General features: G+C 27.8%; 1 protein-coding gene across 1 annotated transcript in view; it reads left to right on the top strand.

The window, feature by feature from the left end:
• The first annotated feature begins 2,292 nt into the window (after positions 1-2,292).
• Positions 2,293-24,734, top strand: part of LOC132936183 (mastermind-like protein 2) — a 28,821-nt gene continuing 6,379 nt past the window's right edge. Inside the window, 1 exon segment of the mRNA XM_061002876.1 lies at positions 2,293-2,357. The gene's annotated coding sequence lies outside the window, so the exon portion shown is untranslated.

Genomic DNA, 24,734 nt, shown 5'->3' with positions numbered 1-24,734 from the left:
TAATTAATAGTATGAGAAACATTAGAAAACTCATATGATCATAGGTACATGATATGTATAATACTATATTATAGTTTATACACAAGACAGTAATACCATTGAATTATGATAAATAAAATTATTTTATTTTTGAACCTAAAGTACCTATTGTATTTAAAAATTATGATTCGGTTCCGGTACTTAATTTATTAAAATAAAGGTTTTGGTTCCGGTTTCGGTTCTTATTTTTTTAAAGGTTTTGGTTCCAGGACCGGTTCTTGTATCTGTACATAAATACCATATAAATATATTATTATGGTGGAATATTTGATTTTTTTTTAACTAACTAAAGAGTGTTCTTATGATTCTTGAAACGAAAACGACACTTTTATACTTTAAATTATTCAACTGATATTTTTTTTGAACATATTTATGTATCTAATTAAAAATTTGAATGAGCTGTATCTGACTTATTAAACTTTATGTACTAATGATAATAGTTTATGATACTAACCCGGGCCAGATAACTCAGTAAATTAAAATGGATATAATATTTGCTATTTGCAGTTGATTTGAAAATTATTATAAGCAAAAGTAATCTATTAGCATTTTATAACTTATATTATACATTTTACAAGTACGTACTGAAGTACGGAGTAATAATAAGTGCCCAACTACATAAATATTATATATTATGTTATGATATGAGTATAAGCATATTATCTATTATTCGTAGACCATATAGTAGGTTAAATTATAATGTTTAATTACTTAACTTTTTTAAATAGATAAATCAACATTTTTCAAAAAAATCATCTACCAAATAATTTAAAGTAAAAAGGGAGGTGTTCATATTTTGAAATGCATAACTTTTTTATCCTCGCCGTTAGGTATACATTCCTTAAATGGGACAGAAAATTTCAAGTATTATGTCGTATTTAACAATATAAGTACCTATATTGAAAAATTACATAAGTAAGTTTTTGTACAACTGTATTGTTAAAGAAAAAAGGGTGGAGATTCGAGAGTACATATTTTGTGAATCACCCTGTATATACATCTCCTAACCTATTACTTATAGGCTATAATAATAAAAGGCCTATTGTAAATTGCCGTATAATATCGACGAGAGTCGCGCGATTCACAATTATTTTATCATCACTACAGTTGATACATTTTCAAAATACTATCATATATTACGCGTATTGTACGATATTATAATATTTATATTATTTTAATATTTTATTTGTATTACCATTTTCCGTACGTAATAATATGTATTATAGTAATGTTTTGGTACATTTTTATGAGAAATCATAGTCGACAGTATAATTGCCAAATGGATGAAATAAAAAATCGTAACGAGCGATAAAAATGAATAATATCACTTATCATAATTGCAATCAAATGTACTTATATAACCATAGACATCGACTCTTAATGATCAAACCGCGGAGGTTCTCTTTATAATTGTACAGTTTAATAAACAATACTCAAAGTTCACATTCAGCGTAGCTAAGCACCTATCATAGTAGGTACCTATAGGTATTTTCGAAGATAACATTTTATAGGTATGCGAATTTATGACATACAATTTTATTTTGATTTAAAAAAAAATAAACACACGTAATCGACTGTCGAGTCAATATATATATATTATAATATATTATATTCCATACGCAGTGAAATGCCATTTACAGAAAATAAACATAATGTACGCGTGAACGCGGTGTAAAACGTACCTGAGTATATATTGGACATCACTGTGACAAAAGTGTGCAAATTGAAAATGTTTTAGTAAATTAGTCGAAACATACTTTGTGTTAATCTGATTGAACTGTTAATGAGAATATAATATAATATACGCCCCGCTTATGTAAGAGTATTACACTATTACCTATTATACTGTACATATATATAATATTATATACAGTGGTTATCGGGACGGGCGTGTTCATATGCATTTCAACAGTAGAGCTGTGCGAATTTACGTACATTACATTATATAGGTCAATATAATTTATACTTCTATAAAAGCCAGTAAATTTCATCTATAAATTGATTTGTGCACATTTATAATATATACACGCAAATATAATATCAGTGTATTATGAATACTTCAACTATAGATAGAAACGCAGTCGATTATTTTTGCCTAACTCGATTACAACGTCATAATATCATAGTTTATATTATTGTGTTAAAACGTTTTAATTTATATTTCAATCGCGTGCAAGTGAGAAACCTCAGTGTTCTGTTATTTTTGATTTTAAATAATATAATTGCCTACAACATAATATACACGCATACGATAATAAAATATTTTAAGTGATAGTTAAAGTTATTTGAAGATCTACTAATGTGAAGTACCTACAATGGTATAGGTATGCTTTTACAACTACTGTTAATCATAATAATAATTCATAACTATAATATAGTACCTATAGCTATTATCTATTATGTGCTTATATTATCATATCTAACAATTAGTTATCAAGATCCAAGAGCCTAAATTAATAACAGAGTAAACAAATATAAATTCCTATTAAGGTACTTGTTTACACGAAATATATAGGTACATTCAACTAACAGCTTTTGAATACAGCTCGTTGACATTGAACCTAAGTGATGAACTTTAAGAATGCATTAGTTCGCCTAAATAAGTGAATCTGCCGACTATCGGATGTAAAAATTATTTTGTTTAACGATGTATAGGTATGGATCAGCGAAATCGGCTTTGGATCTAAATACGATAAAATACAGACTGCAGGCGCGTAGATTATTTATTACGAAATATGTAATAATATATAATATTGTGTATGATTAGTATTTTAAGTAATTTTTTTTTTTTAACTCAAATGATTAGTATAAAGAGTATGTTAATATTTAGTTTTTAAAAATAACGGTATTATATGTAGGAAAGTATAAGTTTCAGTAGAATCTTATGCACATTATTTTGTAGTACCTATATACAGACAGCAAAGTAATTCGCCAACCATGCTCAACCCCCATTTTTTCCATTAATAATGATTAACTATTTATTTATTTATTCAAATCATGACTTTTAGCATTTTTAAGTATACTTAATATATACCAACGTTTTAATAAGGACTATATTTTTAACTTTGCACCAGGGACTGGAACCTTGATGATTTTTACGGTACCGGTTCCTGTTTGGTTCCCAGAAAAACTAAATTTCGGGTTTGGTTTTTAAAAAATAAAAATTTGTTACATGTTTTGGTTTTATACTTATGTAAAAAAATTTGCAAAGTAAAAATATCGGTTCCAGTAAGGTTCTGGTTTTTAATATAATTTAAATAAGAGTTCCGGTGAGGTTCTGGTATTAAAATTAATTTAAAAAAGGGTTCCAGTGAGGTTCTGGTATTAAAATTAATTTAAATAAGGGTTTCGGTGAGGTTTTGGTTCCCAATATTCAAAGGGTACCGGATCTTTTTGGTAAGGTTCCAGTCCCTGCTTTGCACACTAAGAATAAATATAATTCCGTGGTAATTGGGTTCGGAAAGTATTACGAAGGTTTGGTGATTGAAAAACGCTAATAAATATTAAATAGTATAAGCTATCAACATTTTATGATTTGTAAAAATTGTTGGAGTGTAATTATTATTCGATCCAATATTTAATCTATATAATGTTTTTATAGTAAAACCATTTTTGGTGCTAGTATCCTAAATTCATAACATCCTAACTCCTAAGTGTATAATATATTGTATTAACTCAGAAATTAATCGTTCGAATTTTGATTTAAATACATCGGCAATTTTAAAATAATCATCTGCTTAATAACTTACAGCAAAAAGGTTTGTTTTAATTTGAAAAAAAGGATGTACCCCTTACAAAGTTACAACGCTCCTATAAAATATGGTACTATAAATGCAAATAATTAAAAATATGGTCTTTGAATATACTTAAAAATATCAAAATCAAAATTTGAATAAATTCATTGTTAAATGAAAAAAAATATGGCCAGAAAAGAGCATGCTTGGTGAATCACCCTGTATGTTAAAATGTATTAAGGGACATTTGCAACTCACATTTTGACTTATCTCGGTTTTGACCTCTAGACCTTTTTGATCTGGTTTTTATCTAAAGTGAGCTTGGAAAATGAATCATTAACTGTTATATTTTTATATGTACATACTTCGCATCTGCTATCATATAGATCACTCTTAACTAAATTTGGTTTAGATTTAAACTTAGCAGAAGTGGTGTCACTGGGTGCTACTTTATATCATTTCATCCAATTTTTTTTAAACCCACATCAAATTTAATTATTCTTTTTAATTTTACAAATTGTATCCATTTTCGTATTAATTTTTGTATTTAATTATTTTTTGTATTTGCATTTTTATCGATATATCTATGGAAAAAATATCTGCGTTGTGGACCTCTTTTTAACATTTCACATTTATAATAAATCGTAAAGATCAACAATAATATGTATAAATAAATCGGTAAGAAATATACTCTCGGTTATATTAACTCTCTTTAATGGATGCTATCGGCCGGTGCCCACTTCAACATGATAATATACGAGCGCAATTACATTTAGTACCTAGGTTGTTCACCCAACAATTATTAATTGATATCGAGCCAATAAACTTTGGTTTTTTAACCGTAACAAATAAAGGTATTTCTCCAGTTATCAGGTAAACGCAATATTATTATGGTTAAAATAACCATTTGAACGCGTAAAATAATAACACTATAATATTATAATAGCTGTGGCATTATCTAAAAATAGTAAAAACAATAACCGTATCACGAAGAAGTATAGGTATACCCACTTAATATATAATAGTTTTAAACGGTATACATAATTGTATAAAAAAATAGCTTTAAGTAATGTATCAAGGATGATGATTAACCTGCTGCTTCAGTACCTATATATACGTCCGCTGTACAGCTTATACGCGGCTAAATTCGTTTGCGGCCAATAATTTACGGCAAGTCGGATTGATAAGGGCCTTGCCAATTATTATACACATAATAAAATATTATTATATATACATTATAGTATTTACGGCAAAGAAACAATTTTAAAAACGAACTTCACTTCCGAAAAAAAAAATGTACCTATAAATTATCAAGAAAAATGTTATCAATTACGTCATTAAAATATGCACGTTGCACGTGCCCGACCTTTATTGCACTCCGTATAGTAATTAGATGTTACATAGTTATCACACTGTGCGTTGGATACGCCTTATCTGCCAAAATATTCTATGCGCTTATTTATTATATTAGCGCATCGTATCTACCGATTATAGAAAAAAAAGAAAAAGAAACAAGAAAGAAAGAAAGAAAAAAACCAATTGAGTCACTGTTATGAAACACTTCTAATACATACATTCGCGGATTATCGTGTACAAAGTGTGTTAATGCTGTGTATATTATTACAATAGTGTGCACCTAGAACGTATTCGTTACAATGTTATTTCAATGGCAACTTGAAATGGCGAATTAACTAAGAAACTCGATTGAACTTATACATAATATAGTAAGTAACTATAATATTATTTAAATATTATACGTTTATGGATAACCTATCGCGAAAATCGTTACCGTGATGAATTTTTTTTTTATTTTTATTATCAGACATTAGGTAATTAAGCGTCAGGTTTACCAAAAACTGAATCAGTCATTAACGGGACAGGGTCATTATCACCTCACTACAGTGCACGCGGGTAGTTACCTAACTCGGGTCTGTTTATTTCCTAGAGAAGGGGTATTCTCCCTCTCTCGTGACTAAAAAAATGACGACAGCCAACAGTTGCTAACGTCTTCTGAAAATTATAAATCCATAATGTTTGGTAAAAACAAATTATTTTATATTTTTATACCTAAAAAGTAACAATTTTCATTAGTTCCGCTTTATATCATTACTTTATAGACAATTATCATATAAATAGATATGAGTTAAGCTCAGTTGGTATACGTATCAGCTCTTAATATTATTATTGTTATTATTGTATTATAAATTGAATTATGCTGAAATAAAATAAATTAATTAATTAAAAATGTTTATAGTTTTACATATTATTATAATCATAATATAGATAAAAGAAAAATTCACATACATTTTTAATTATTTAAATATTTTATTATACATATAATATTTTATTTTATTAATACAAACAAATAAATTATAGATATCGCATAATTATTTTAGAAAAGGTTAAATATATTTTTTTTAATTTCATTAAAAACGTGTTTAAGATAATTATTTAGATATTCTTAAATCATTTAATGATTTGGTGATTACCCATTTGAACAAAATTTATAGAAATCGGTATATTAAGCTGTCATAAAAAATAATATTTGAAGTTAATGAATAAGTAGGAAGGTACTTTATACCACATAATTAATACTCATTTTTTTTTAATTTTATCGGTTATAGTTATAATTTAAGATATCTATATAGTATTAATACATTTTAAGGTAAAATATAGCTATTTTAAATGGAACAATTTGAAGATAATATACATTTAAAAAAAACTGCTTTATCGATAGTTTGGTGATTTTTTAGATTCTTAGTGGAATGATGAATGAATCACTTCTAATTATTGGTTTTACAATCATGTAAATATTATATTATTTAGTGTATGCTAAAACTAGGTATGTGACAGCTATAAAATAAATAATAATCAATACCTTTAATAAAAATATACCTAGCTTGAATTATTTTCCTTTAAAAACAGCCTAAATAAAGTTGATTTCAGTTTTTAGCTTATTATAAATAAGCATTTTAATATCAAAAACTACAATAAATCCTTAATGTACAGTTTAGTCAATCGCGCGTATTCAACCCGAACAATTTTTTCTTAGTTATTACATTTTGTAATCTCTTTCTTGCAATTTATTTCTGCACTTAAACCACATAGGTACCTAATATAAGATGCATAATATATTATAATAGTATATGTTTTATAAAGCCATGCAATACATGCAATATTAGTACTTGGTACCTTATGATGGAAAATAATAATTGTATATTTAATTTATTTTAGGATAATTATACAGAATGAGCTTTCTGGATTTTTAAATTTTACCGTCCTATTAATTATAATTTATATCTATAAAATTGAAATACAGATTTCAAAAAAAAAAAAAATATTCAAAAAAGTTTTCAACTGGGCCAAAAGAAGGATATGCTGGAATAACACCCTTGAGCAACCTATCCGATACCTACGTATAATTTAAATGAATTATGGCTAAACCAAACGAACCGAGACGACACTGTCCAACACTGAAACCACTGTTCCTGTACTTTTTAATTTAAATAATAATGGATTCGTATCGCGTTATGATGATACTTCTATTATAACAGACTCTTTTACTTTTTTCGATTTTCTGAAATCTAAAATAAAAACGGAAAATTATCATTTTAAATTCAATAGTTATAATAACATTTAAAAAAGTACACAAAATAATTGATATTTTTTTTATAAGTTTAGGACATAGTGGTCATAGGTGTTATCATGATGTTACCTTTAAGATGACTGCTGCATTAAGTTTATATTTTGCTGGTTTTGGGTTCATAATGAATTGGTTTTTAAACATTGAAATGCCGATAAAAATAAATTGTACGGAATATTATTTTTAAAAATTCACCAAACATAGAATTAGAGATATGAGTATAATATGTGTTGTAAATGTGCAATGTAAAATTTTACCAATTTGTTTTCATCGGTTATTTTTTATTAGTATTTATTAGTACTTAATAAACTAAATTGTAATTAAATTGTTATTATAAATTTTATTATTTATTTTTTGTGGTTGTTACTATATTGTTATCAGTTACCACTTACCACCAACCGGTTAACCGCATATACCTATAAAAAAATCTATTTAAATAGTTGTTACTAATAATGGGTCAAAATTATTACTATTATACATATAAGTATAAGTAACTATAACTATAAGTAGTTGTTGTTATTTTATATTTGTGATTTTATTTCGGATACTTCTATATCAGTTTTTACTTTTTCTGTTTTATACCTATTAAGGAAATAGCATAATGTTAATATCTTCACATAAAATCACAGATATTTTATAATTTATTTTCCAAATTAGGTACCGATAAATTAAACACAAATTTTTTTTTTACGTCAACTATCTATATCTTATTATTGTATTCTACCTATACAATAAACAAATTTTGAAAATATTATGTGTATCCCATATATTAATAATTAATTATTTTATAATATTATACTTTATTCTATTTTATACTAAAAATTTTTTACCGCATTTTGGGATAAGACTATAAGTAGGCACGCTCTTAAGAAGTGTTTTCAATCGCGACATTTTAACGAAATTGTAATATTTTTTTCATGTAAACTGCTATAGACATTTACAACAATGACCCGTCTAAAGTACCAACTGCAGTGCTTCTTACTTCCTAATCGATATTGGGGCTTTCGGAGTACTTAATTTTACTACCTCGAAACGTTTTTGTGGACAAAAAAACACACTATTGTTAAACCAATTTAAGTTTCCACACTAACACATAGAACACAAAAACTAAGCATAAAAAAGTTATACCTGATTTTAGTTTTAAAATGTATTCTGGGGCACATGCATTGGTCTCACCAGAACATATTTAACACATGTGGCTACTGGCTAACCATTTTTTAAGGGAGGCTATCATGTTGAGTTTGTATGTCTTTATCCAGCACTATATCAATGTATAAGATAATTTGCCGTGTTTAATTCGTTCAAAATAATTAAATATAATCCATAAAAAAAATATATTATCTACATACCTACATGTACTGAGTTTTAATAAATGTAGAAACAATATAACTAATATAATATAAATATAGATAAATATAGATAATAAATGTATGTTTGTATACCTATACATTATTCAAAACTCATGCCTACAAAATATCTTTTAACGTTTTTCCAAATGTTGACGAATAAACGTTTTTATATATTTATATTTGTACCTATACACATTTAACAAGTAATATTTTCTAGTACAATATGGGATAAACAGGGCAAACTTTGAGGTCAATGATTTTTATAGACGGGGACGTGTTTAATTATGACCCTCTCTCGATTTCTGACATCACAACAAGCACTAACCTATATTACAACTAACTGCTAGAGTGGGTGCTATTAATTTCAAACCCTAAAGTCTATCCAACATTATTATCGACACAACTATACATGTTTTTTTGGACCGTAAGAATTAAAATATCTACATAATTAAAACGATTTAGGTATTTTGATTTAATTAAAATGTATGACCTTGATAAAAATAAATAAATATCATATTATAAGTACCTACATTTAAAATAAAATTGTATTTTTTAAGTGGACAATGAATTTGATATAGGTACTCGTTTAGATGAGACTTGTTCTGAGGGCTGCGCTATTAATTACAAAAAGACACGTACATATCATACAATATACATATATGGTATAACCTACTAGTTTTTTACTTTAAACTAAATATTAAATATTGTATCATATATATCAGTAAATATATATATATAACAATATGCTATTAAGTCGACCTGGAAATAAATTTATTAACCACGCATCAAATTGAAACATATCACTAAATCAGTTTTTTACTCGGTCATATTTATATCCGTTCGCCCATATTATTTAGTCGATTTTGTATCTGAGCTATTGTATTATAGATATAAGCTCTCAGCCATTACGGTGACATGATTGCATATTTGGACTTATCCCTTCTTATCATAAGAAAAAACAACCAGACGGTATTTTTTTATAATATTGGTATATATATTATTTTACTTTATCCCCTCGCTTTCCCCTCGATGTGCGTAACGGCGAGTACGGGTTATGGAGTTTTTTTTTTTTTTTTGTTTTTTTTTTCGGAATGCCTTACAAGTAAAAGCCGATATAGTCTCACGCGACCGTTTTCCGGGTGTGCGTACTTGGACACATTGGCGAGGACTATTACACCGTGTCCAAGCGTGTACGTCGGTGTGTGAAAAATTATACTAGAAAGTGTGTGCTTAACGCGATTTACGAACAAGGCTTCAGCACCTCGTCATACGGCTTCGCGGGCCCACGCGCTCGACGACCCTTTTTCCCATCCCGATCCATTTCCACTGTTTAATAATTATTAACGAACGAGTCAGACCACGATGTACTGCACGGGTGCGGACAAAAATCAAATCGACCGGCGTGGTGTGCAAATAATAAGAAGGATTTTCAACCAGCCTGTGTAGAAAACACTAAATACTGTGTAGGTGTACGTCTCGTAACTGATCGTGAAAATAATTCAATAGATATTATGTAATCAAACAGACATTGTTAAATGTTAACGTACACTCATCGTTATTGCAGTGTTGGATATTTATGAATATTGTTGAAATACCTTGTAGGCCTGTATTTTTATTTTTTAATAAACCATTTAGTTACTTTAAATGTCTGTAATATTACAAAATATATGTGAGCATCATAGTAACATAATAATTTAATATTAATTATAAATGTATGCAGGTATATTAATTAAATATGTATTTGGTGTATATCTACTTAAACTCGACAATTAAAAAAAGTAGGTTTATTAGTAGATACTTATGCTTTCATAAAAACAAAATAGGTTTCTTCGTGGAATTGTAATACAAATCTACTTAAACGACAAAAATATATTTAAGTTTAAGCACTTTAATAGCAGATAATCACCGAAAATAAACATTTAGTATAATTGTATTAAAAATAAAATATACGAATAGAATAAATTGATGCTTTTTAGATAGCTTCGTATACGCAACTATATAATACTATAATAGGTGTTTAATTGAGGGATACACGACTAGGCGAATAAATACCTTACACACAACAGCTATCGTGTTTATGTCTAGTTATAATATAATGACAATGAATAATAATTGTTATGATTAATTTAAACTAAAAAAAAAAAAAAAATAGGGAAATCAACCGGGAACGATCATACAATTCAAATTATCGAAAACGGTCGAAAAAATGTGTGGCCGACATTGTAAATATTTAGTTAACTACAAACAATAGAACAGTCACATGATATACAATGATGGATAATATGTAGTAAGACCATATCGTCATTATCGTTATTTATGCATCCACTCTCTATATGTGTGTCCACTGATCTCGTCGGAAAAGACCGCGTGCGAACAATTACGTTTCGTTGTCCGATACCGTATTATAATATTATATTGTACTCCGGTTTGTATATAATAATAATTGTACGAGTAAAATCGTCTATGTACATAAATAAAGAGAAACGACCAATAAAAACGAATCGTACAATGTACAGCACCCGTCGCGTGCCGATGTCCGTATAATATTATGTAGTAATATTATTCATAATATATATTATACTATGGTATTGTACGCATTATTATTATGACACAATACGAAACAGCCACGGGGTTATGCGTGCAGCCGTCGTGACAAATTTATTATAAAACCGGAACATTTTGTTGTTTTCTTATGTATACATTGTATAGTCCGACATCGCGGGGTGTGAAACGGTTGTGGTCTGGACACGTCTGCGGTATATAAATACACGACAACCGCGACGGTGGTGTGTACGCTTTATTTGGTACCATATAAACAATGGCACAAAATAAATAGCGTTAGAGATTTTGGAGGGCAGAACATAGATGTGCGCACAGGGGCAGCAGGGTGTGATCTTGCTACCCCTGAACAGGTTCAACTGTCCAAGCTGGGCCACCTCATAATACTCAATGAAAAATAAGTTACTTATCCAAAAAGTGTATTGAATAACGAAGCTAATCTTTTATGTGTCCATCTAAAACACGGACCGCAGTACATTATTATAATTATTAACATTCACTAAAGACTTGTATGGCATATATTTTTAGTGCAATTTATTGTACACTAAAAACAACTAGAGTTTCCCGTGTCCCGCATCATGTAACGGTGCAGTAGGTACCTACACTATATTATGATATTAATTTAATTACCATCACTGTCTCGCAGGTCTAGTATATGCCGTTTGTATGTAAAAATGGACCGATAAAAATGTCCGCTGCCCCTGACTTTGCGCACGCCTATGGGGCTAAATTTCCCTACTGCCCACAAAAATATTGAATAGGCTTAACAAAAAAATTAGGAAATATTCGGAGGGGCATTTATACTTTTGCGAGGGACTTAGCCCCTAACCCCCTCTATTTGCACTTATGTATAAAAAAAATAGGTATCTATTATAATATGCTGATCAACCGTGGTATGGATGTATATATAGGACGCGTTGTATATTATGTAAGTCGTCAGAATAAGGAGAGAGTAAGAAACGGTAAATAAAATAATTGTGGAAGTCACACCAGACAATAATAATTATAATCCATACATAACTAGTCTTAGAATAATATAATATGATATTGTCCAGCGTATAATGATGCGTCGCGATTGTGCCGCAGTTTTTTTGTCTTTTCCGAACGAAAACAATTTTTCAATCAATCGAATAACAGCTGTAATCAGTTGTAAGATAATAATATTGTATTAATTCTCATCTAGCTAAACTTACATAGGTATTATGATTTGTATAGTAGATCCGGTTACTCCCCACTCATCTATATCATATAGGCATACGTTTAGACCGTCGACATAGATTCCGAAGAAGAAATCGAAAAATTAAAGACCACTTAATATTATAATATCAGACTTTACACTGCGCAACCGAAGAATAATCTTCTGCAAATAGTATATAACAAATGACAAAATGCAAAACACGATAGTTATAATATCAAAAACCATTTGATTCCAGCGGGGGACATATTATAATCTAAATTATAAATGCATATATTATAGTTTAGATTGTTAATCTCGAATAGTCGAATGGGTATCGGTAGAACTGTAGAAGCCATGTATAATATATCAATTACCTAATAGTGTTAATGTATACCTACGTAATATAAATGATATAGTGGTGTGGTATAACACTTTATAACACGTGTAATCCCTCCTTTTACAAAAAAAAAAACCAAAACATTTTTTTTCACATCAATTATTTGCTTCAGTTATTCACTAAATATGCATAAATGTATTGTGTTGTTTTTTTTTTTTTTTTTTGTAATAAACGATTTAAAGTGTAATAATTTTCCGAGAGATTAAAAAACAAACAAAATACACGTGTCGTTGAATTTATCGTACATTTATAGTGCATTTCGTATACAATTTAATTTATCGTCTACCTGTTTTTTATATTTAAACATTGAGTTATGAACTTTGAAAAAACTGACGTGTTATGCTTTAAATGAGGCCATTAATGTACTTAATTATTGGACCACTAATCCACAAAAATAAAACGCTTTTCAGTCGTAATAAATATATTTAGCAATCTACAAATTTGTTTCACAGTATATCTAATGATTTATATTAAAATATAATATCCAACTAATTTTCATTTAATTTTTATTATCCAAGTTTCTATTTTGTTGGATATGTATAGGTACCTACTTCACGTTTTAGTGCGCTTTCGCATAAAAATGTTAATAGAATGTAAAATGTTTACAAATGATTTTTCATTTTGTTTTTTTTTTCCGTAAAATATTAGTCACTGATAATATTTAAAAATACTTAACCTACTGAATGGTTTCTTCTTCAAAAACTGTCACTTTAAGTATGTTCAAGTTTTTGGAAAAGAATATGAAAACTTCATAAAATATTAATTAGGTGTAAACGTTTTGCGAAATGTTTCAACAAAATATTGTATATTATCTATAATAGTCAAGTTATAATAGTCAAGTTTATAAATTTGTATAATATGAGTAGGTACCTAAATAGTTATAACTTATAAGTTTGGCCACTCCTAGCTCATTCAAACGTCAAATCCTTATAACTAACTAACTAGGTACTTGCCTATTTTGTTATTTTATGTTTGTGTATCGTAATTTTTAGAAAAATATTTGGCTTTGCAATAGGAAACTCAAAATGTTTGCTGTGATGAAAACAATTTAAAAACTATTAAATATTAGAACGATTAAAGTAAAAAAAAAATATAGTTTTTTTTCTAAAATGTTGTTTTTTAATGACTTCTAACTATGTAAAAAATATACTCTGCAAAAAAATCAATGCTTTTCAAGATAACGAGTTGGTAGTTACAGACAATAACTGTTGAAAGAATCACCCTGTGATACCTGTATAATGTATAATATGTATATTAAGTATAATATGATAATATTATATAGTGTGCATTTCATCGCCTCTATATCATATTTAATAAATTATTCATTATTTTAATTTTGAATTGATATCGAATTGCAATGAAATATTCAGGGATATAGCATAATCAGATATACTTTACTATATAGAATATAGTAACTAACACTGCACAATAATACACTCCAATTATTAATACCATATAATAAATTATGACAACTATTCGCTTGCAGCTCTTTGATCGTATAGTATGTTGTGTCTAGAGTCTAGACTCAAAAAAATATTTTCATGAAAAAATTTAGTGGAGCATATTATAAATATAAAAGCGATTAGAAAATCGACCGGTAATATTTTCCTGTCTTTCTTTTCGTGCCGTTTTCATCGTATATACACACACTTCACACACAGACACACTCTGTACATTGTAACACATTATGTGTGTGTGTGTGTGCGCGCGCGCGCCTGTTTCTCTGTCTCTCTTTATATAATATATATACATACACATTTATTTTGCTAATTATGTATGTATGTATAATATATATACACACCGAATAATATTACAGACGTCCGACTGTACATCTATGTAATAATAATAGTATGTATGCGGACGTTCACATTAACAGTCAGCAAAATACGGTTTTCGAGACGTCCATTTATTGGACACGCATCGATGTTGTCATTTCCTGTAGTGTTGCGCCCGACCATTGTACGGCGGGGCCCGTCGATCGGACAGCGCCGCCGAGAAAATGAGTTCTTTATTTTTATTATAATAATAATGCACAACATGTAACGTTAAACCCGCCGTGCAGAACGCCCATAATGCAACTTTGACTGCTCGACAAACGATTCGTCAGCGAGTTTACAATGTCTGGGGTTTGTTTTTTTGTTGTTTTTTTTTTTCTCTCCTTTACGAAATCAATGATTAAAAAATAATAATAAAAAATTGTTTTCCCTCAGACACGCCGCGCGCGAGAGTCCTCGGGCGGTGAAAATAACTGCCGCTTTACATTATGATAATATTATATACGTGTGTTATTCTTTGAACTACTCGGCGAGACAATATCATAACACACACACACACACACACACACACACACACACACAAACACACTATTATACAATGTACAATAATAAAATATATATAATATTGTATAGTAATAACTCATCAACTGCCGATTGGTGTACATTATGATAATGATATTCGCGCACATCACTGCGCCGTACGATTTAAATTAATAATAATTTCGTACGTGCCTATATAGGTATATATAATATATGTAATATAATATTTACACATAACATTATAATTGCGCACTACACATCGTTGTTGCCGTACATGACGTATATACCTATATAATATTAATGTTATTATAAATTACAGTTTATGTCATTTTTCTATCGCGCCTCGTCCGATTATACACGCGATATTATTACGGATTCGAAACGATCTATATAGTTATTATAATGTTATAGGTATGATATATATATATATACGTATGTGCGCAAGCTTTCATCATATTATATAAACAAGCCCGCGGGGTTCGGCCGGTTCGGGTAATAAATATCTATTTCATTTACAAAAGTCGTTCATAAATTACGGTTAATTAAAAACTGATATCAAACAACATTAATATTTTATCAATTTATAAAACGTAATAATATAACATACCCAACTAGCTGCAGAATAATAACTGAGGAATAGTATTAATTAATTGGAAATTGTGTCTGTATACGCAAAGCGAACTTACACTATTTTATATGTAGTTTAATTTTTAAATAATATAATATTAAAATTAAATTTTGGAAACATTTTCTTACCCTGGACCACAAGACAGGAGATTTTTGATAGTTTCGATTACTCGTCCAATTAGGGTTTTACCTACATTATAAAACTGGCTGTAAAATTGTAAAAATTATCAGTACCTATACTTTTAAAAAAAAATTTCAAAAATATAGTGCCACTTATTGAAATTTACCTTCGAATCAATATATATTGTAGGTAATATATTTTTAATAATTTGACAAAACAAAAACCCTATAAATTGTGGAGTATAGTGATTTTTATTTTAGGCTATAAGTTCAACTTTATTAATATTTGTAATGTTATACTCACCTGATTTCATTCTTAGGTAACTAAACTTAAAACAAACATACTATACTATAGCTACTATACTATATATATTTTGTACGTTTATGGATTTATTTTTACTAGATAAATAATTATGGGTTGATATTGAGACTTCATGTTGTAAGCCTATAGCTAATATATTATCAGATCTAATGTATAATAAAAACATTACCTAATATTTAAAATAAAAATTGCTAATGAAATAATCGGCGCTATTCATGTACGTTAATTTATTCTTAAATCTAAAATCATTACATAATTATTATACTCATATTATTTTTAATTTAAGCTAGACCCCGTAAGGCCACATTCCATTGTATGAAGTTGAAGCGTTAGGAATTGCTAATGAGGATGATTTATTGTGGTTCTAGTAAAAATTAAATTGAAAAATCTAACACAAGAAATTAAATAATTATTTAAATTACTTTTTAATCAGTAAAAAAAAAATATTGGTAATAATTTAATCTAATTTGACCTAAACTCTAACATCTATAAAATTCTAATTTTACGTCATTATCAAGAATTATTGGTCTGTATATAGTCTCTACTGAAATTTAAAATTTTTCAATAAAACTGCGTTGCTCAATAATTTATCAATTTATAATATTATGTTTAATATAATTAGTGTCAAAATAATGTCATCTTATTATAGTTTTTTATACGTTGTCTATAGCTCCTATGGATTATTATAATCAAAACACGTTTGTGCAGATTGACGATAAATCACTGTAGTTTAAGTTGCTACTAGTACCGAAGATTACAAATAGAAAATTAAAAATGTATTTAATATTCACCCCAGCCGTAATATCAGTCTTTGATTATTTTAATGTATTTTTTTTTTATCATTTAGTATAGGTAAGGTTTTTTTATCAAACAATTATTTGTTGAACTATAATAATATTGTGTTACCTATGTGAGTATTATTTAATTGGTGGATCCAGGCCTTAATTTTTAGAGGGGCATGAGGGGGGGGGGGGGATTAGTACAAAAAGTTTTAAAATTGGCTAAACACAGTGTAAAACAAAGGAAAACTACAGCGATGGGGGGGGGGGGGAATGCCCCCTACGCCATTCCCCTGGATCCGCCATTGTATTATATGTATATAGGTAAAACGTGTATGAAGCTGCAAAAAGTACATTGATTTTAACAAATATTTTTTATGAATAATAACTTTTAATAATTGAAATTTAATTTTGGTAAAATGTATCTATTTATTGTTTAATGTAATATGCTACTTTAATTTCTAATTTTTCTTTTGTTATTCTTGTAAACTTCTTTTAAAAAATATCAATCAAATGAAAGATATTGCTTGCGTGGATTAAAAATTGCTATAAGAACCTACATTATTTTTCATTTGTTATGGAATGATTGACAACAATTGGTCGGTCAGTCGTTCATTCTAATTTCTTAAGTTACATTTTACCTACATCGTTGGTTTAAACATTTATTAACTTAATTTATATTATTTTGCAATATATACCTAATTAAAAAAATAACCCATAAATGTTTGTATTTGTTGTTTTTAATGTCATTAAATTGTCAATGTAATTATTCTCAACTTCTTCTTCAGATGATAAAATTAAACCAAACAAATATTTTAATGTTTGTCCTATTAAGGAATCTGAATTTAAAAATTAATCCAAATTTACCAATATTGCTGTATTTTTCTTCGCTTGACCTAAATGAAAACGACATCCCTTTAGTTGAGGCTAGCACACATGACACGTTCAAAGTTCACATACATTAAATTTCATCTCACTTCAAACAATTAAGGATTAGACGAAATGCGTTTTTATATCAATAAATTTGTATCAATAGATAATTCAGAAATAAAAAAATTAACTAGAGGAACATCGAATATAATTGTAATAATTGTCTTTTTGCGCAAACCATTGCAAATAGCTGACAAGTAGCTTTGGCCTGTTATCGAATTTGTTCTAAGTAAATACAATTTTTGTTGGATTTGATAATTTAATCTAAATTACTGTTACAAGAAAATACTATAATAGTTATTTGTTTGAATATCATTGACGAATAAAAAATGTTCCCATGATTAGTTATCAAATCGCAATTATTTAATGAGTCATGTATTTCATTCAATGTTTTAGGTAATGTTGACAGTAAGTGTTGCAACGACGTGCATAATACTATAAATAAATAATTATTATATTTATTTGAAGAATATTTGGATATTTTTTCTGATACGGCATAAATCTATTTCATGAATGGTATAATATTAATATCATCAGATTTAGCCTCTCAAACTCATTACGAATTATTTTCACCGGGCACCAGATATAATGGATATTGAGCTTTAACGTTGGAGCTGTTTCTCAATATTTTCTTGTTCAGTATTTTACTGTCGTCTTTTTCATGATTATAATATTATTACTTATTATAAATTTTTTCCAAAATTAACATTGTCCAACAATTGTCGGCCAAAACTTTTTTGATAACCAAATTTTAAACCCTTCAAGCACTATATTATTATTTATTTTTTGTTTTTTTTTCACTTTACACAAATTCCATATCTACTCAGCATATGGTTGCCAACAAATCGGTATTTTCCCGGCCCGGCCGGTATTTCACATCCATTGCCGATATTAACCTATAAAAAGCCGGTATTTCCATCTGATCCATCTGATCGATATAAATATATTAATATTTTATCGTTTTAGTGAAATTTGTTATCAGATATTGCTGTCAATACATCGTATAATCTTAATGACTTCAGACTTCTATCGTTAACTTTGACATTTATATAAGTAGTATGATTAGTATGTAGGTACCTTGTACCAACTATGCCTTTGTCGTATGTGAATATGTGATAGACGATTCTTAGAGTTCTGTTTCAGATATTATTCAATTTATTAAATTAGTATTAAATAAAAATTATGACCTTTTTTTTTTGTATACACTTGGGCCGGTATATTCCAAATTAAATTTGGCAACCCAAACTCAGCATTTACGTTAAACTTAATAAAATGTATAATTTTCAATTACGATGCCAACGTTAACCATAAAGGATGGGCGAAGTAACAATAACAGCGTATCTATCATAATTGTACACTTATTTAATTTATTGATTTATGTATTTGAAGTGAATAGATGGAATAAAAATGAGTTTAAACTGTATACAATATAGTTATTGGTATTATGTTTTTGGATGTAATCTATATTGTAGTTAAATCATTTTTAATTAAAACGATAATATTGTGAAAAAAAAAATATACCTTTATATTATAATATTATACTGTCACTAACGCATTCAATTTAAAATTGAATATGATTTATGCATATGTGTATGCATTTAATATTTTCCATAGTCAACAGAGTTTAATTATTAGAAGATTTCTTTTGATATAAGTATAATATAGAACCAATAATTTATAAATTATATATGTATTTTAGAAACATTGTGTAACACTATATAAGGTAGGCATAGGTAAATCGTTTAAATAAATATATCATAACATAATGATTGTAAAATATTATAAGCCATATTGAAACTAAATGCATCAGAGCACGTGAATAATATATATTTCTAGTAATTATTTGAAAAGTAAATAATATTTTATAAATGCAAAAGCCTGTTTAGGTCAAGTACCTATATTCCTTTTCAATTCGACACGGATTTATAACCACGCTCGTAATATTTATGTTATAAAACATATTATATTATGTAACTGACAATAGCGGTTATCGGGTTTAATCTTTTGGACACTGGAAGGAATCGGTTACAAGAATCAAAGCAGTCATAACGTGATTTGGGGATCCAAGTTGTACACGCAAACCACTGCACAGTGCTCATTTAGACATTTTGCGACCCTAACGGGAGCCTACCCACAGGGAATATGGACGATAGATCCTATCGTGAACTTTTTAGATTTTGAGCAAAGAAAATAGAATCTATTGGTTTTACAATGATGTGGGCTATCTTCAAATATTGTTTAATAATCTCATGAAACCTCTCCACACTTCCCGATGATAAAATTGAGTGTATGCCACTCGAGTCCTACTTATAATTCATCATATAAGTTGTTATTTTTTTTTTATATATATATATATATATATTTAGATACTTCATGGATCATAGTAATAATAATTATAATAAATAGTTAAATTATTTATGAAATTAGGTACCTATTTTTATTTTATTAATTATTAAAAATGTTATGTATTATTTTATCAGGTTTTAATAGGTATTTACTGCATGGTTTTACATATTTTAGAATATTAAGTGCATATTTTGAGCTGTATAGTGCAAAGTTAAGAACATTTTTTAAATAACTTATGCCTATTGAATCACTACAAATTTAGAAAAAGGAACTATTATTAGGTATACTAATACATTTTGATCGCTGATACCTATAATAATTATATTAATTATTAATTCATTAGTTGTTTAAATTTCAAACAATATAATAATATGTTATATATATATATTATATTACCTATACAATGTTATTAAAATGATTAACATTTTAAAAGTTTTAATAATTTACAAGTGAACACATTTTGACCATCAAATGTTGGCACCCCCAAAGATGTTTACACTTGCAGCAGTTATAGCCATTTCTCCCGCCCCCCTAAATTATTCCCTGTTACTGCAACTGTAACAAACTACATTTTAAATTAATCTAATCAAATCCAACTCACACTTTTGAATTGTTTTACATGCCACAAAGACTCAAAGGTAAAAAGTTTGGAACAAGTGAAAACAAAACCATGAGAAATATATATAGTTAAACAATAAACATTAGAACTAGGTACCCAAACAAATAACACAATAAATGACTGAAAGATAAATCTATTTTTAATGATTTTTTTTGTTACGTATTAAAGAATAATTTTGTACTTTGGGTAGGTATCTATCTATTTAATCTAAAATTGTATTAATATTGGAAAAATAAATGGAAAGTCGTTGGTTATAACTCGATCATTGAATATTGAGGTAGGTTGAAAGCAGGGACTGGAACCTTTTGAATGTAATTTCAGTACCGGTTCCAGATAATTTAGGTATAGGTACTGAAAAGTAAAATAATTTTAAATACCTATCCGGAATGTGGGTTTAATTAATAGGATGAGAAACATTAGAAAACTCATATGATCATAGTTTATAGACAAAACAGTAATACCATAAAATTTGATAAATAAAATTATTTTAAAAATAACCTGCATATAATATATAGAACTATTTGAATACTTTGGACTCATGGACTATAGTCTTAGGGGTTAATAATTATATTGTCTAATATAAAAATATTATAATTCTTTGGAACTGATACATTTTAATAGCTCAACCAATGGTTAATGATTACCATCTATTTAAGTTGGTAGGTTATAGGGCTACACCTATAGGCTATATAGGTATAGGTATAGGTACCAGTATTAATTATTTTAATTGGTGATCGTTTAACGAAAACGTACAGGTATTCTAAAAAGTTTTTCAAATATAAAATATATTTATAGCGGTATATGTAAGTAATATAAATAATATAATTTTTTAATCAGATGTTTATTATATGAAGCCCTCGTAATCATTACATTGCATTTACAATGGAATTAATAAGCAATGGCTTCACTAAAAACTACACGTGTATTTAAATGTATATAATATATAAAATTACAATAAAAAAATAATAATAAACACTATAACCTACTGATAACAAAAGTGCAGTATATTTATATGCTATTTACAACGAGCACGACCATTATATATACTATATTAAATATATACGTTTTATAAACTATTGATTTCAATAATTCGTAAATGTTTTCTCAACAAAATGACACAAGAATGTATATTTACGATAGATTTGAAAAACTGCGAATTTCAATAAAAACAATTTGATTAATAGAATTTAAGTACGTATTGATAGTGATGGATATAAACGATATAAAATATATAAACAATACAGCCATAATAATATAGGTAAAACACATACTCGAAATCGAATAATACTTTTAGTGACTTATATATTTAGTGATTAATTACATAACATACCTATAATAATTTTGTAACAACACAGTTGAGACATGAGAATACATTGATTTGTCAGAAAATAACATTCTATTTATTATAATTTATAAGTAATTGTTATTGAAAACAATAGTCAATAGAAACAGGTACCGATATGGCAATATGTTTTCTATATATATTTAATTTAAGATGAAAACCATATAAGTACCAAATATTATAATATGCAATTAAATTATATTTTCAGTGATATATGTGAATTGTATAAAATTACTGTATCTCTGTATATATTGTTTTGTTAAATAATAATATTTTTGCCTCATGTCCAAATATTATCGATTGATTGTGTGCAGGTGGTTATATTGGGCTGCGGAAACGGGGGGGGGGGGGGGGGGCACGATACAGTGTATCAGAATTTAGGCAGTGCGCTGAGGATATGTCTGATATTAACAATAAATATAACACAAGGCACAAACGAGGCCTTATTTTAAAGTGCAGTTGGACACATTTTGCATAGTCATGGAATCTATATAGATGCGTATGAATACGTGAAAATCAAAATTTGTGCGTTTAACAATTTGCTCGTGATTGTTTCGAGAGAACAGCGCGCTTAAGACTATTATTATTGCTATTTAGTGTTTTGTTTTTCAGTAAACTATTCTTAAATTTAATATTATACATAGTTGAATGCGATGTTATGATATTAATATCTAAACTATTTTTTAGTCAAAATAAATTGTTTACAATACACCTACTTAATCGTTTTTATACTTGAGAAATACTTTATGGTCATTAAAACACCTTCTGGTGGAAATATAATAAATATAGAATTCTTACAAGTAAAGTACATGCGCATGTACTTATATAAGTATATTATACCTGTCAAATTCTAATAAATTTTGTAAACTGGTTTTCCTCAGACCTATAATCACTTAAAAATCATTTTATAAACGTATGATACTGATACGTTTAACAATAATATTTAATTTATATATAATAATAATGAGTGTCTATTCAATCTAACTGAAAAATATTTGAACTACTTAAGCATTTGTGTATTATAAATGTATAACTATTAAGATTTCGGATGGTGCTGCTGAGTGCCTGTCCAAAAATGCTAAATTCTGCTACTTATACTATATTAAATATCCTATTTGCTCATTGTACATAACATTGTATAGATTGTAAATTACTTAAATGAATAAAAAAAAACAAAAAAAAAACTATTAAGATGATCATTACTCTTTGATGTAGTTAATATGTTAATAGGTGGTATATTATATTTTATAAATTTGTTTTCCTCCGACCTAATCACTTAAAAATAATTTTATTACATACGCGTTTAACAATAACATAAATTATATATAATAATGGGTGCATTCTAATGCCTAATTAAACCAAACAATATTTTAACTACTTCTGCATTAGGGAATTATTAGTGTGTTAAATTAAGCTGATCATTACTGTTTTATATATATCATTATTAATAAGCGGTACCTATATAGTATTGTATTTTATAATTTTTTTTTCTTTGGACCTAATCACAAACAAACCAATTTATTATATAGGTAACTTTAATAATATGTATAATAATAACGGGATAGGTTTGATGTCTATTTAATCAAGCTGAAAAAATATTTTAACTACTTTGCATTAGGATATTGGTATGTATAATAAGATGATTATTACTCTTTGATGTATATATTATATTAATAGGTAGGTACCTACTCTTTATCGCACGCGGTATATGTTCTATCGGTACTTATTGATTATTGTTATCTGTTAATTGTTAATCACATTAGTGTGTATGTTATCCGTTGTCGCAGTAAATTTAAAAGCAATTAAAAATATAGGTATAGGTACCTAAATATTCTAAAAATTATTCTACGAGATAATGATATGCAATAAATCGTGAATCGTTTAGGAAAAATTAGGAACCTTATTTTGCAAATTCAACATTTTTAAATATATTTGATTGTTCATTTAAACATTATAGTCACATAAATTATTATAATTAAATTGTATATAGATTGTATTAATTGTGAAGAAAATGTATGCAAGGATAATCATTGTGGCGTATCTACTGGAGTGGAGGGCTCACATGGTTATATGGGAGGGGGGGTCTACACAATGCAACATGTAAACCAATTTATATCATACTTTCAAAGCAGGTATTCTACGCTATAAATGAAAACAGTTTTATTGAAAAAAATCAAATCAAATGTGCAGTTTAACGTAATTCCACGAAATAAACAATAATATACGTGTATAATAATTGTATTTATATATATATGGTCATATGGTATACAACTTTGGGGCTCAGCCAAACCATCTAACATAAAAAAAATTCAAATATTCCAATCCAAACGCCTTCGACAAATTACCAAAGACCCCTTTTACGTCTCAAACGATACACTCCATAAGGACCTCTCTATTCCAACAGTCCAACTCGTAGCCAAAACTCTATACAAACGA

This window comes from Metopolophium dirhodum, chromosome 1, assembly GCF_019925205.1.
Source record: "Metopolophium dirhodum isolate CAU chromosome 1, ASM1992520v1, whole genome shotgun sequence".
In the NCBI taxonomy this organism is placed as follows: Eukaryota; Metazoa; Arthropoda; class Insecta; order Hemiptera; family Aphididae; genus Metopolophium; species Metopolophium dirhodum.
The sequence above is the reverse complement of the archived record's forward strand: the minus strand, read 5'-3'. Positions and strand labels throughout refer to the sequence as shown.